Source organism: Oncorhynchus masou, chromosome 1 (genome assembly GCF_036934945.1).
Source record: "Oncorhynchus masou masou isolate Uvic2021 chromosome 1, UVic_Omas_1.1, whole genome shotgun sequence".
NCBI classification, from domain to species: Eukaryota; Metazoa; Chordata; class Actinopteri; order Salmoniformes; family Salmonidae; genus Oncorhynchus; species Oncorhynchus masou.
In genome coordinates this window covers 52,833,796-52,848,655 of record NC_088212.1, presented here as the reverse complement: position 1 = coordinate 52,848,655, position 14,860 = coordinate 52,833,796, and positions in this window count along the sequence as shown.

Here is a 14,860-nt window from a genome sequence, read left to right as displayed (position 1 = left end):
AAGTTTGATTTAAAGTGTGTTCCGCCTCCTCATTAATTAACATAGAAGTAGCACATTTCTGAGTTACGGACAATTCATGTTTGAGGCTTTACTGAGCCAGATAAACTTCTCTCTTCGAGGAGAGCCCACCTCACTTCACTCAAGTTTGCACAGATCAAGTATGCATATAAACTCAGCAAAAAAAGAAACATCCTCTCACTGTCAACTGCGTATATTTTCAAGCTTAACATGTGTAAATATTTGTGTGAACATAAAACTCAACAACTGAGACACTAACTGAACAAGTTCCACAGAGATGTGACAAAAATAAATGGAAAAATGTGTCCCTGAACAAAGGGGGGTCAAAATCAAAAGTAACAGTCCGTATCTGCTGTGGCCACCAGCTGCATTAAGTACTGCAGTGCATCTCCTCCTCATGGACTGCACCAGATTTGCCAGTTCTTGCTTGTTACCCCACTCTTCCACCAAGGCACCTGCAAGTTCCTGGACATTTCTGGGGGGAATGGCCCTCGCCCTGACCCTCCGATCCAACATGTCCCAGATGTTCTCAATGGGATTGAGATCCGGGCTCTTCGCTTGCCATGGCAGAACACTGACATTCCTGTCTTGCAGGAAATCATGCACAGAATGAGCAGTGTGGCTGGTGGCATTATCATGCTGGAGAGTCATGTCAGGATGAGCCTTCAGGAAGGGTACCACATGAGGGAGGAGGATGTCTTCCCTGTAATGCACAGTGTGGAGATTGCCTGCAATGACAACAAGCTCAGTCCGATGCTGCTGTGACACACCACCGCAGACCATGACGGACCCTCCACTTCCAAATCGATCCCGCTCCAGAGTACAGGCCTCGGTGTAACGCTCATTCCTTCGATGATAAACGCAAATCTGACCATCACCCTTGGTGAGACAAAACCGTGACTCGTCAGTTAAGAGCACTTTTTGCCAGTCCTGTCTGGTCCAGCAATAGTGGGTTTGTGCCCATAGGCGACGTTGTTGCCGGTGATGTCTGTTTAGGACCTGCCTTACAACAGGCCTACAAGCCCTCAGTCCAGCCTCTCTCAGCCTTCTAGCGCTTAACAGAGTAGAGGTATTGTGAAGGAAGTTGTCAAGGAAGTTAGTGTTTATACTGGACCTCCCACCCCCTCCTACCATCAACCAGTGGTGTAAAGTACTTAAGTAAAAATACTTTAAATTACTACTAAAGTTGTTTTTTGGGGTATCTGTACTTCACTATTTCTATTTTTGCCTACTTTTACTTCACTACATTCCTAAAGAAAATAATGTACTTTTTACTCCTTACGTTTTCCCTGACACCCAAAAGTATTCGTTACATTTTGACAGGAAGATTGTCCAATTCACACACTTATCAAGAGAACATTCCTGGTCATCCCAACTGCCGTTGGTCTGGTGGAATCACTTAACATAAATGCTTAATTTGTAAATGATGTCTGAGTGTCGGAGTGTGCCTCTGGCTATCCGTCATTAAATGAAAACAAGACAATTGTACCATCTGGTTTGCTTAATATAAGGAATTTGAAATGTTTTATACTTTAACTTTTACATTTGATATTTAAATACATTTTTGGAATTCCATTTACTTTAGATACTTACAGTAAGTATATTTAAAACCAAATACTTTTAGACTTTTACTCAAGTAGTATTTGATAATATTTCACATCTCAAAATAGGACTACATAATGTTAGATCCCTCAGTTCCAAGGCAGTCATAATCAAATACCTCATCGCTGATCATAACCTTGATGTGATTGGCCTGTCAGAAACATGGATCAAGCCTGATGAATTTGATGATGAATCTGATGAATGAAGCCTCTCCTCCTAGTTTCACTGGTGATCATATCCCCCGCTCATTACACAAAGATGGAGGTGTTGCTAAGATTTACGACAAAATTTAATTTACGAAAAATACTTTTTTTTATTTTTAGCTTCTAGTCATGAAATCTATGCAGCCTACTCAATCACTTTTTAATACTACTGTTTACAGGCCTCCTGGACCTGGCCTCACTGAGTTCCCTGAATGTCTATCAGACCTTGTAGTCATTTTTGGTGACTTTAATATTCATATGAAAAAGTCCACAGAACAAATCCGAATGGCTTTCGGAGTCATCACCGACTCATTGGGTTTTGTCCAACATGTCTCCAGACCTATGCATTGCCACAGTCATACCCTGGATCTAGTTTTGGGGATCTAAATGTTTGTCCCCATAATCATGGACTATCGGACCACTATTGTATTACGTTTGCAATCGCAACAAATAATCTGCTCAGACCCCAACGAAGGATTATCAAAAGGTGCGCTATAAATTCTCAGACAACCAAAAGATTCCTTGATAACATTCCAGACTCCCTCCAGCTACCCAAGGACATCAGAGTGCAAAAAATGTGTTAACCACCAAACCGAAGATCTAACCTTGGGTAATACCCTAGATGCAGTCGCAGCTCTAACAACAAACATTTGTCACAAGAAATTCGCTCACTGGCATACAGAAAATACCTGAGCCCTGATGCAAGCTTCCATAAAATTAGAATGGAAATGGCTCTCCACCAAACTGGAAGTCTTCTGACTAGCTTGGGGAGACAGTACCGTGCAATATCGAAGAGCCCTCACTGTTGTTCGATCAGCCTACTTTTCCAACCTAATTGAGGAGAATAAAAACAATCCAAAATGTATTATTGATACTGTCACAAAGCTAAGTAAAAAACAGAATTCCCCAAATGAGGATGACCTTCACTTCAGCAGTGATGAATGAACTTCTTCAACAAAAAAATCATGATAATTAGAAAGCAAATTATGGACACCTCTTTGAATCTGCATATTTCTCCAAAACTCAGTTGTCCTGAGTCTGCACAGAACTGCCAGGATCTAGGATCAATGGAGACACTCAAGTTTTTTTAAATCCTGTATCTCTTGACATGTTCAAGAAAATTGTCATGGCCTCTAAACATTTCAGCTGCCTATTGGATCCTATTCCCAACTAAACTACTGAAAGAGCTACTTCCTGTGCTTGGCCCTGCTATGTTGAACACAATAAATGGCTCCCTATCCTCCTGATGTGTACCAAACTCACTAAAAGTGGCAGTAAATAAAGCCGCTCTTGAAAAAGCCAAACCTTGATTGGGAAAATGTAAATAACTATCAGCCTATATCGAATCAACCGTTCCTCTCAAAAATGTGGGAAAAATTGTTGCACAGAAACTCACTGCCTTCATGAAGACAAATACTGTATACAAAACATTACAGTATGGTTTTAGACCCCATCATAGTACTGAAACCGCACTCATGAAGGTGGTAAGTTTCCTTTCAATGGCGTCAGACCAAGGCTCTGCATCTGTCCTTGTGCTCCTATACCTTAGTGCTGCTTTGATGCCATCAATCACCACATTAATTTGGAGAGATCGCAAACCCTAATTGGTTTACACCAACAAGTTATTATCTGGTTTAGATATTCCTTCGGAAAGATATCAGTTTGTCTCTGTGGGTGGTTTGTCCTTTGACACATCAACAGTATGTTTTGGTGTTCTTATTGTTTTCACTATAAATTCTACCTCTTGGTAATGTCATTCTGAAACACAATGTCAACTTTCACTGCTCTCTTCGTATTGCTATCTTCAAATATTGCAAAAATCTTCACATTTTTGTCCAAAATTGAAGCAGCAAAGCTAATACATGCTTTTGTCACTAATAGATTAGATTACTGCAATGCTCTACTCTCCGGCTATCTGGATAAAGCACTTAATCAACTCCAGTTAGTGCTAAATATGGCTACTAGAATCTTGACTAGATCCAAATAAATTTGCTCATATTGCTCCAGTGCTAGCTACTCTACACTGGCTTCCTGTTAAGGCGAGGGCTGATTTCAAGGTTTCACAAGCTAACCTATAAAGCATTTTATGGACTTGCTCCTACTTATCTCTCTGATTTGTTCCTGCCGTACATAGTGCCTTCGGAAAGTATTCAGACCCCTTGACTTTTTCCACATTTTGTTACGGTACAGCCTTATTCTAAAATTGATTAAATGTTGTTGTTTTTTAATCTCAGCAATCTACACATGATGCCCCATTATGACAAATCAATAAGGTTTTTAGAACATTTTGCAAACGTGTATATATATTTTTAAACAGAAATACCCTATTTACATAAGTATTCAGACCCTTCGCTATGAGACTCGAAATTGAGAACAGGTGCATCCTGTTGCCATTGATCATCCTTGAGATGTTTCTGACTTGATTAGAGTCCACCTGTGTTAAATTCAATTGATTTGACATGATTTGGAAAGTTACACAGGTGTCTATATACAGTTGAAGCTGGAAGTTTACATACACCTTAGCCAAATACATTTGAACTTAGTTTTTCACAATTCCTGACCTTTAATCCCAGTAAAAAGCACCTTTCTTAGGTCAGTTAGGATCACCACTTTATTTTAAGAATGTGAAATGTCAGAATAATAGTAGAGAGAATGATTTATTTCAGCTTTTATTCCTTTTATAACATTACCAGTGAGTGAGAAGTTTATATACAACCCCCATGCTTCACAGTTGGGATGGTGATCTTTGGCTTGCAAGCCTCCCCCTTTCTCCTCCAAACATAACGATGGTCATTATGGCCAAACAGTTCCATTTTAGTTTTTTTGTCAGACCAGAGGACAATTCTCCAAAAAGTATGACCTTTGTCCCCATGTGCAGGCCTTGAAGTACATTCACAGGTACACCTCCAATTAACTCAAATTATGTCAATTAGCCTATCAGAGGCTTCTAAAGCCATGAGGTAATTTTCTGGAATTTTCCAAGCTGTTTAAAGGCACAGTCAACTTAGTGTATGTAAACGTATGACCCACTGGAATTGTGATAGAGTGAATTATAAGTGAAATAATATGTCTGTAAACAATTGTTGGAAAAATGACTTGTGTCATGCACAAAATAGATGTCCTAACTAACTTCCTAATAGTATAGTTTGTTAACAAGAAATTTGTGGAGTGGTTGATAGCCTACTCCAGCAGTACTGTATCATTTCAATCATTTTAGTCAATAAGATTCTTGCTACGTAAGCTTAACTTTCTGAACATTCGAGACGTGTAGTCCACTTGTCATTCCAATCTCCTTTGCATTAGCGTCGCCTCTTCTGTAGCCTGTCAACTATGTGTCTATCTATCCCTGTTCTCTCCTCTCTGCACAGACCATACAAACGCTCCACACCGCGTGGCCGCGGCCACCCTAATCTGGTGGTCCCAGCGCGCACGACCCACGTGGAGTTCCAGGTCTCCGGTAGCCTCTGGAACTGCCGATCTGCGGCCAACAAGGCAGAGTTCATCTCAGCCTATGCCTCCCTCCAGTCCCTCGACTTCTTGGCACTGACGGAAACATGGATCACCACAGATAACACTGCTACTCCTACTGCTCTCTCTTCGTCCGCCCACGTGTTCTCGCACACCCCGAGAGCTTCTGGTCAGCGGGGTGGTGGCACCGGGATCCTCATCTCTCCCAAGTGGTCATTCTCTCTTTCTCCCCTTACCCATCTGTCTATCGCCTCCTTTGAATTCCATGCTGTCACAGTTACCAGCCCTTTCAAGCTTAACATCCTTATCATTTATCGCCCTCCAGGTTCCCTCGGAGAGTTCATCAATGAGCTTGATGCCCTGATAAGCTCCTTTCCTGAGGACGGCTCACCTCTCACAGTCCTGGGCGACTTTAACCTCCCCGCATCTACCTTTGACTCATTCCTCTCTGCCTCCTTCTTTCCACTCCTCTCCTCTTTTGACCTCACCCTCTCACCTTCCCCCCCTACTCACAAGGCAGGCAATACGCTCGACCTCATCTTTACTAGATGCTGTTCTTCCACTAACCTCATTGCAACTCCCCTCCAAGTCTCCGACCACTACCTTGTATCCTTTTCCCTCTCGCTCTCATCCAACACTTCCCACACTGCCCCTACTCGGATGGTATCGCGCCGTCCCAACCTTCGCTCTCTCTCCCCCGCTACTCTCTCCTCTTCCATCCTATCATCTCTTCCCTCTGCTCATACCTTCTCCAACCTATCTCCTGATTCTGCCTCCTCAACCCTCCTCTCTTCCCTTTCTGCATCCTTTGACTCTCTATGTCCCCTATCCTCCAGGCCGGCTCGGTCCTCCCCTCCCGCTCCGTGGCTCGACGACTCATTGCGAGCTCACAGAACAGAGCTCCGGGCAGCCGAGCGGAAATGGAGGAAAACTCGCATCCCTGCGGACCTGGCATCCTTTCGCTCCCTCCTCTCTACATTTTCCTCCTCTGTCTCTGCTGCTAAAGCCACTTTCTACCACTTTAAATTCCAAGCATCTGCCTCTAACCCTAGGAAGCTCTTTGCCACCTTCTCCTCCCTCCTGAATCCTCCTCCCCCTCCCCCCCCTCCTCCCTCTCTGCAGATGACTTCGTCAACCATTTTGAAAAGAAGGTCTGCTAAATGGGTCCTGTGTGGCTCAGTCGGTAGAGCATGGCGCTTGCAACGCCAAGCGTCGTGGGTTCGATTCCCGCTAGGGCCACCCATATGTAAAAGTAGTGGCCCCAGCCGACTTGTATGTCGCTTTGGACAAAAGCGTCTGCTAAATGGGATATATTAAGGTCGACGACATCCGATCCTCGTTTGCTAAGTCAAACGACACCGCTGGTTCTGCTCACACTGCCCTACCCTGTGCTCTGACCTCTTTCTCCCCTCTCTCTCCAGATGAAATCTCGCTTCTTGTGACGGCCGGCCGCCCAACAACCTGCCCGCTTGACCCTATCCCCTCCTCTCTTCTCCAGACCATTTCCGGAGACCTTCTCCCTTACCTCACCTCGCTCATCAACTCATCCCTGACCGCTGGCTACGTCCCTTCCGTCTTCAAGAGAGCGAGAGTTGCACCCCTTCTGAAAAAACCTACACTCGATCCCTCCGATGTCAACAACTACAGACCAGTATCCCTTCTTTCTTTTCTCTCCAAAACTCTTGAACGTGCCGTCCTTGGCCAGCTCTACCGCTATCTCTCTCAGAATGACCTTCTTGATCCAAATCAGTCAGGTTTCAAGACTAGTCATTCAACTGAGACTGCTCTTCTCTGTATCACGGAGGCGCTCCGCACTGCTAAAGCTAACTCTCTCTCCTCTGCTCTCATCCTTCTAGACCTATCGGCTGCCTTCGATACTGTGAACCATCAGATCCTCCTCTCCACCCTCTCCGAGTTGGGCATCTCCGGTGCGGCCCACGCTTGGATTGCGTCCTACCTGACAGGTCGCTCCTACCAGGTGGCGTGGCGAGAATCTGTCTCCTCGCCACGTGCTCTCACCACTGGTGTCCCCCAGGGCTCTGTTCTAGGCCCTCTCCTATTCTCGCTATACACCAAGTCACTTGGCTCTGTCATAACCTCACATGGTCTCTCCTATCATTGCTATGCAGACGACACACAATTAATCTTCTCCTTTCCCCCTTCTGATGACCAGGTGGCGAATCGCATCTCTGCATGTCTGGCAGACATATCAGTGTGGATGACGGATCACCACCTCAAGCTGAACCTCGGCAAGACGGAGCTGCTCTTCCTCCCGGGGAAGGACTGCCCGTTCCATGATCTCGCCATCACGGTTGACAACTCCATTGTGTCCTCATCCCAGAGCGCTAAGAACCTTGGCGTGATCCTGGACAACACCCTGTCGTTCTCAACCAACATCATGGCGGTGGCCCGTTCCTGTAGGTTCATGCTCTACAACATCCGCAGAGTACGACCCTGCCTCACACAGGAAGCGGCGCAGGTCCTAATCCAGGCACTTGTCATCTCCCGTCTGGATTACTGCAACTCGCTGTTGGCTGGGCTCCCTGCCTGTGCCATTAAACCCCTACAACTCATCCAGAACGCCGCAGCCCGTCTGGTGTTCAACCTTCCCAAGTTCTCTCACGTCACCCCGCTCCTCCGCTCTCTCCACTGGCTTCCAGTTGAAGCTCGCATCCGCTACAAGACCATGGTGCTTGCCTACGGAGCTGTGAGGGGAACAGCACCGCAGTACCTCCAGGCTCTGATCAGGCCCTACACCCAAACAAGGGCACTGCGTTCATCCACCTCTGGCCTGCTCGCCTCCCTACCACTGAGGAAGTACAGTTCCCGCTCAGCCCAGTCAAAACTGTTCGCTGCTCTGGCCCCCAATGGTGGAACAAACTTCCTCACGACGCCAGGACAGCGGAGTCAATCACCACCTTCCGGAGACACCTGAAACCCCACCTCTTCAAGGAATACCTAAGATAGGATAAGTAATCCTTCTCACCCCCCCTTAAATGATTTAGATGCACTATTGTAAAGTGGCTGTTCCACTGGATGTCAGAAGGTGAATTCACCAATTTGTAAGTCGCTCTGGATAAGAGCGTCTGCTAAATGACTTAAATGTAAATGTAAATGTAAACGAATTTTAATGACACCAACCTAAGTGTATGTAAACTTCCGACTTCAACTGTAAGGTCAAAGGAATTGTCTGTTGAGCTCTGAGATACGATCGTGCCAAGGCACAAATCTGGGGAAGGGTGCCAAAACATGTCTGCAGCATTGAAGGTCCCCAAGAACACAGTGGCCTCCATCATTATTAAATGGAATAAGTTTGGAACCACTAAGACTCTTCCAAGAGCTGGCCTCCTGAACAAACTGAGCAATTGGGGGAGAAGCGCCTTGGTCAGGGAGGTGACCAATGACCTGATGGTCAGTCTGAGAGAGCTCCGCAGTTCCTCTGTGGAACTTTCAGAAGGACAGCCGTCTCTGCAGCACTACACCACTCAGGCCTTTATGGTAGAGTGCCCAGACAGATGCCACTCCTCCAGCCCACTTGGAGTTTGCCAAAAGGCATCAAAAGACTCTCAGACCATGATAAACAAGATTGTCTGGTCTGATGAAACCAAGATTGAACTCTTTGGCCTGGCACGATCCCTATGGTGAGGTATGGTGTTGGCAGTATCATGCTGTGGTGATGTTTTTCAGCGACAGGGACTAGGAGACTAGTCAGGATCAAGCCAAAAATGAATGGCGCAAAGTACAGAGAGATCCTTGATGAAAACCTACTCCAGAGTGTTCAGGACCTCAGACTGGGGTGGAGGTTCATCTTCCAACAGTACAACGACCCTAACCGCACAGCAAAGACAATGCAGGAGTGTCTTCGGTACAAGTCTCTGAATGACCTTGAGTGGCCCAGCCAGAGCCCGGACTTGAACCCGATCTAACATCTCTGGAGAGACCTGACAATAGCTGTGCAACAATGCTCCCCATCCAACTGACAGAGCTTGAGAGGATCTGCAGAGAAGAATGGGAGAAACTCTCCAAATACAGGTATGCCAAGCTTGTGTCATACCCAAGAAGACTCAGTGCTGTAATCGCTGCTAAAGGTGCTTCACGAAAGTATTTAGGTAAAAGGTCTGAATACTTCAGACCTTTTAAATTTGACATATCTAAATTTGATATTTCAGTTTTATATTTTTAATAAGTTAACAAAAATGTCTAAAAACCTGTCTTTGCTTCTTCATTTTGGGTATTGCGTGTAGATTGATGAAAAAACAGCAATTGAATCCATTTTAGCATAAGGCTGTAACCTAACAAAATGTGGGAAAAGTCAAAGGGTCTGAATAGTTTTCGAAGGCAAAGTATGTACATGTACGCTACGGTCACAAGACGCAGGCATCCATAATGCTCTTCGCATTATGCTCTCCACAAGGCTTTCTCCTACAGAACTCCATTTCTATTGAATGGTCTGCCTATCCAGTCTTTACTTAAGACTCATCTTTTCAGTAGGTGCTAAGATTGAGTGTAGTCTGACCCAGGGGTGCGAAGGTGAACGGGAAGGCACTGGACAGATGAACCGCCCTTGCCTACTCTGCCTGACCGGCTCCCCTCTCTCCACTGGAATTCTTTGCCTCTGAGCCTATTACAGGGGCTGAGTCACTGGCTTACTAATGCTCTTCCATGCAGTCACTACGAGATGTGTGTCACGTCTTGCCAGGCTTTTCTTGCTATACTCAGGTTGAGTCAGTGACGTGATCTTCCTGTCTGGTTTTGTGCAACTCGGGCTTGTGCAGTGTTGGAGATCTTTCGTGGGCTATTCTCAGCCTTGTCTCAGGGTAGTACGTTGGTGGTTTGATAATATCGCACTAGTGGTGTGTGGGCTGTGCTATGTCAAAGTGGATATGGTTATATTCTGCCTGGTTGGCCGTGTCCGGGTGTATTGTCGGACTGGGCCACAGTGTCCCCCGAACCCCCACTCCCATCTCAGCCTCTTAAGTTCCTATGCTGCAATAGTCTATGTGCCACAGGGCTAGGGTCAGTCTGTCTTATCTTGTGTAATTATCCTGTCTTATCTGGTGTCCTGTGTGAACTTAAGTATGCTCCATCTATTTCTCCCATTTCTCCCTATCTTTCTCTCCCATCCCAGAGGACCTAAGCCCTAGGACCATGCCACACAACTACCTGGCTCGATGACTCGTGCTACTGATCCAGTTTCAACTGTTCTGCCTGAGGCTATAGAACCCTGAACTGCTCAACCCTGACCTGTACATGCTACCTTGTCCCGGACCTTCCGTTTTCAACTCTCTCCCTCTCTACCACATCTGCTGTCTTGAACTCTGAATGCTCAGTTATGACTGACATTTACTCCTGAGGTGCTGACCTATTGCACTTTCTACAACAACTGTGATTATTATTTGACCCTGCTTGTCATCTATTAACGTTTGAACGTCTTGAAGAATGATCTGGCCATGTACTCTTATAATCTCCACCTGGAACTGCCTGAATATGACTGGCCACCCCTCAGCCTGGTTCCTCTCTAGGTTTCTTCATAGGTTCCCTGCCTTTCTAGGAAGTTGTTCCTAGCCACCGTGCTTCTACATCTGCATTGCTTGCTATTTGAGGTTTTAGTCTGGGTTTCTGTATCTGCTGATGTAAAAAGGGCTTTAAAAATATATTTGATTTGATTAGTTCTACATAAGCCTGCATAGAATAGGTGCAATACGAAGACAGAAAATATTCCTTGGGAAAATCCCAATTGCATTTCCTTGATTCCTGGCATGCTCTCTCCTTCATTCCTTGCATCCTCCAATGGTCTTTGAGAAGGAGACAAAGAGACAGGACACAAGGAATCAAGGAAATGCAATTGAGATTCTTCCATTGACAAAGAACAGGTTATTACAAAGCAAAGAAATATCATCCATCTTCCTCTGAATACCAAATTAACTTCTTGGTTGATTTCCTTGATTCATTGTATCCTCACTCCTCGCTCCCTCCCCTCTAACCTTCTCATCCAATGGGTTTTGAGAAAAAGACAAGGAGAGCCAAGGAACCGCAATTGAGATTCTCCCCTAGGCTCTCCACCCTAAAGTCACTCAAAAGTATAGATGTAGGCTTCATTTTCTTCAAACCAAATACTTTTGGCAACTTTATAAGTTGCACTGTTTTCTAGATACACCTCAACATAACAGTTCTTACTGAATCCAACCCTTCAAAAAATCTATACAATTCCATCTTTAAGCCACATTTGAAAACAAGGACAAAGGGTGTTTTCAGTGTTTGTTATTTGGTCAATGTCTACACATCCATCAGCAAATCATTCTTCAGACCCTTCATCCTTGGCTTCAGTTTTCCATCTTCTTAAGCAAGCAGGATTTTCCGAATGAACTCGAAAGTGATCAAGAGAAACTGACATATAGAGTATAGATCAGACTGAACATTACCAGTTAAGCGTTCGCCAGTCATGAGAGGTCGGCCACCATAACTTCATTCTCCAGGACAACAGAGACCTTAACTGGATTGTAGTGGAATTGATTTACTGACGATTGTAAGTAGGGTGACCGGTGCATCACCAAGCTCTGGCTCATCAAAATCCTCCACCTGAAAGTGCACTATATCCACCATCCGCAATATATCCACCATACTCACCCATCTAATCCTCTCAGATCACTACAGGTGTATAGGGGCTATGGGTGGGTTAATTGGGAATGGACACAATAATCAACAGTAACCAGAGTGACAAGAAATCTACAGTAACTTGCATGTTATGAAAAATCCTAAGACTTCCTCTCACAGAAACACAGAAATATCATGGAGAACTGTTGTACACCTTTTGTGGAAATCACAAGAAATACATTTTATGAATCTAACCTGGTACATAAACAGTAATTCGTACATTGGTAAAAATTGACAAAATATCCAAAAGGGAAACATTTGTATATTTAGCATAAAATCACTTTTGATAAGTGCTGGGCTTGGTTTAATTTAATTAGGGGCAAACTCTTAGCTGCCTTTCAAATACTATTATTGTATGTCAAAGGTTTAACAAGTAGTTGATCTTGGCATTAGACCCAGATCTGATTCCAGCGTTAAGTGCAGTGCCCTAAAGATGTGACTCCTCTGTCATAATTTACCTGCCTAGCTCATGACACCTCAGAATATCAATCAATTCGTCAGCGATCCTCCCAGTCTTCGATGCCCTCTATCGGTACAAGGTCATCAAAAAAGGGATGTGACGGTCAGGCGCAGCTTAGGTGTTCGGCAAGTTCTGGTTTGTGCTTCACCGGAACTTTGCTTACACCTACATTTGGAAATGACAGACAGCATAGGAAAATATTTAGCAGTACTATCACAAGTTTGGAAACACAGTATCACAATTGAATTCAGTATAACTAATAAGTTAAAGCATATCATATTTGTGTCAAAAACAGCTCCAAGCACTGACCAAAATGTACAGTAAGTATCAGAGTTTGATGAGTCTGGCTAAGGTTGTAACTGTGGCTGTGGCTACTTTGACTTGTAAACAGTATATTTTCTGTAACACACCTGACAGTCACTATACATATATATATATATATATATATATATATATATATATATATGTTTTTTGTTCTTCCATCCCTAAGCACATTGAGTCTGAGAACTGCCAGCACACAGCTGACATGAAGGAATGTACTCAATAAAAGGAATTGTTGTGTGTATAGTACTTGTAATTTACCCCCTGAAAATCATGTCATTCCATTGTGTGGGTTGTTTTCTTACAGTTGATGTAGCTTGTGTCATTGGGCTAATCATATTACACTTTCCGCTGTTCTTTCCACTATCATCAAGATGTAATGATAGACATTTTAGAAAACTAAACATATACTCCCAGGCAACCACCCCAGCAGGAATTCTGCTTTCCCAAGGCAAAGATGGGAGGATATGCTGTGAAGAGAGACCAAAGAAAAGGAGATAGGCTGTTTTTTTCCAAGCATTAGCATAGGAGAAGAGTGTTTCAAAATGTACAAATCAATGGAGTCCTGTAAGGGCGGCCAGGTGCCCATATTAGGCTTACGGCACAAATATATGTTTTATGTTAAATGATGCCTCACCATTATTTCTCACCTTTATTTCTCATGAGTGTTTGTGTTGATCAATATTTAGGCTATGCTGGCCTGTTGTAAATGATCAAATAAATGTCTGATCAATACATTCAACTCTGAACATATTGTCATTTATAATGCTAATGCAGAGGCACCAGCAAATTGTCCAGTACCAGTGGAGGCTGCTGACGGGAGGACAGCTCATAATAATGGCTGGAACGGAGCTAATGGAATGTGTTTGATGTATGTTGGTCCCATTACTATTCATACATACTTAATTTGACAAAATAGAATTGATCATTTAAGCTTAACATTTCACACCCAAGCAAAATACCTTTCTGTCCACTTCAGAAAATAAGCATACTTCATTAGACCATAAACATCCAATTCAAAATTTGTTTATAAATTAATGTTTTTACTTCTCTCAATGTACAATTAAAGTCCCTTATTATAATGCTGGCAATATTACACTGTAGTCATTCAGCATTGCACCACAGAATTCAAAACCTGTCTTTATTGCACTCAGAGCTTGGGGTCTGCCATTTTGTGCACCTCTATGCCACTTTGTACTTTGTCTGTGCTGGCAGATAGCAAAGTGGCTGTCACGCCCTGGTCGAAGTATATTGGTTTTGTCTGCATTTATTTGGTCAGGCCAGGGTGTGACATGGGTTTTTTGTGGTGTGTTTTGTCTTGGGGGTGTCTAGCATAGCCTATGGCTGCCTGAGGCAGTTCTCAATCAGAGTCAGGTGATTATCGTTGTCTCTGATTGGGAACCATATTTAGGCAGCCATATTCTTTGAGTATTTTGTGGGTGATTGTTCCTGTCTCTGCGTTTGTTGTCACCAGACAGGCTGTATAGGTTTTCACGTTCCGTTTGTTGTTTTTGTATTGTTCGTGTTTTTTCATCGTCATTAATTAAACATGTCTCAAAAAAAACACTCTGCATTTTGGTCCGCTTCTCCTTCACCAGACAAGAACCGTTACAGTGGCCTGTAGCTTTCCAGCAAACTAGCTACAGTTCCAATGAAAAGTTTGGAAACACCTACTCATTAAATTATCCATTGTAGAATAATAGTGAAGATATCAAAACTATGAAATAACACATATGGAATCATGCAGTAACAAAAAATTGTTAAACAAATCAAAATATTTTTATTTTAGATTCTTCAAAGTAGCCACCCTTTACATTGTTAATTAACAGCTTTGCACACTCTTGGCATTCTCTCGACTAGTTTCATGTGGAATGAGTTCTCCACATATGCCTAGCACTTGTTGGCTGCTTTACCTTCCCTCTGCAGTCCAATTCATCCCAAACTTTTTCAATTGGGTTGAGGTTGGGTGATTTTGGAGGCCAGGTCATCTGATGCAGCACTCCATCACTCTCCTTCTTGGTCAAATAGCCCGTACACAGCCTGGAAGTGTGTCGGGTCATTGTCCTGTTGAAAAACAAATTATAGTCCCACTAAGCGGAAACCAGGTGGGATGTCGTATTGCTGCATAATACTG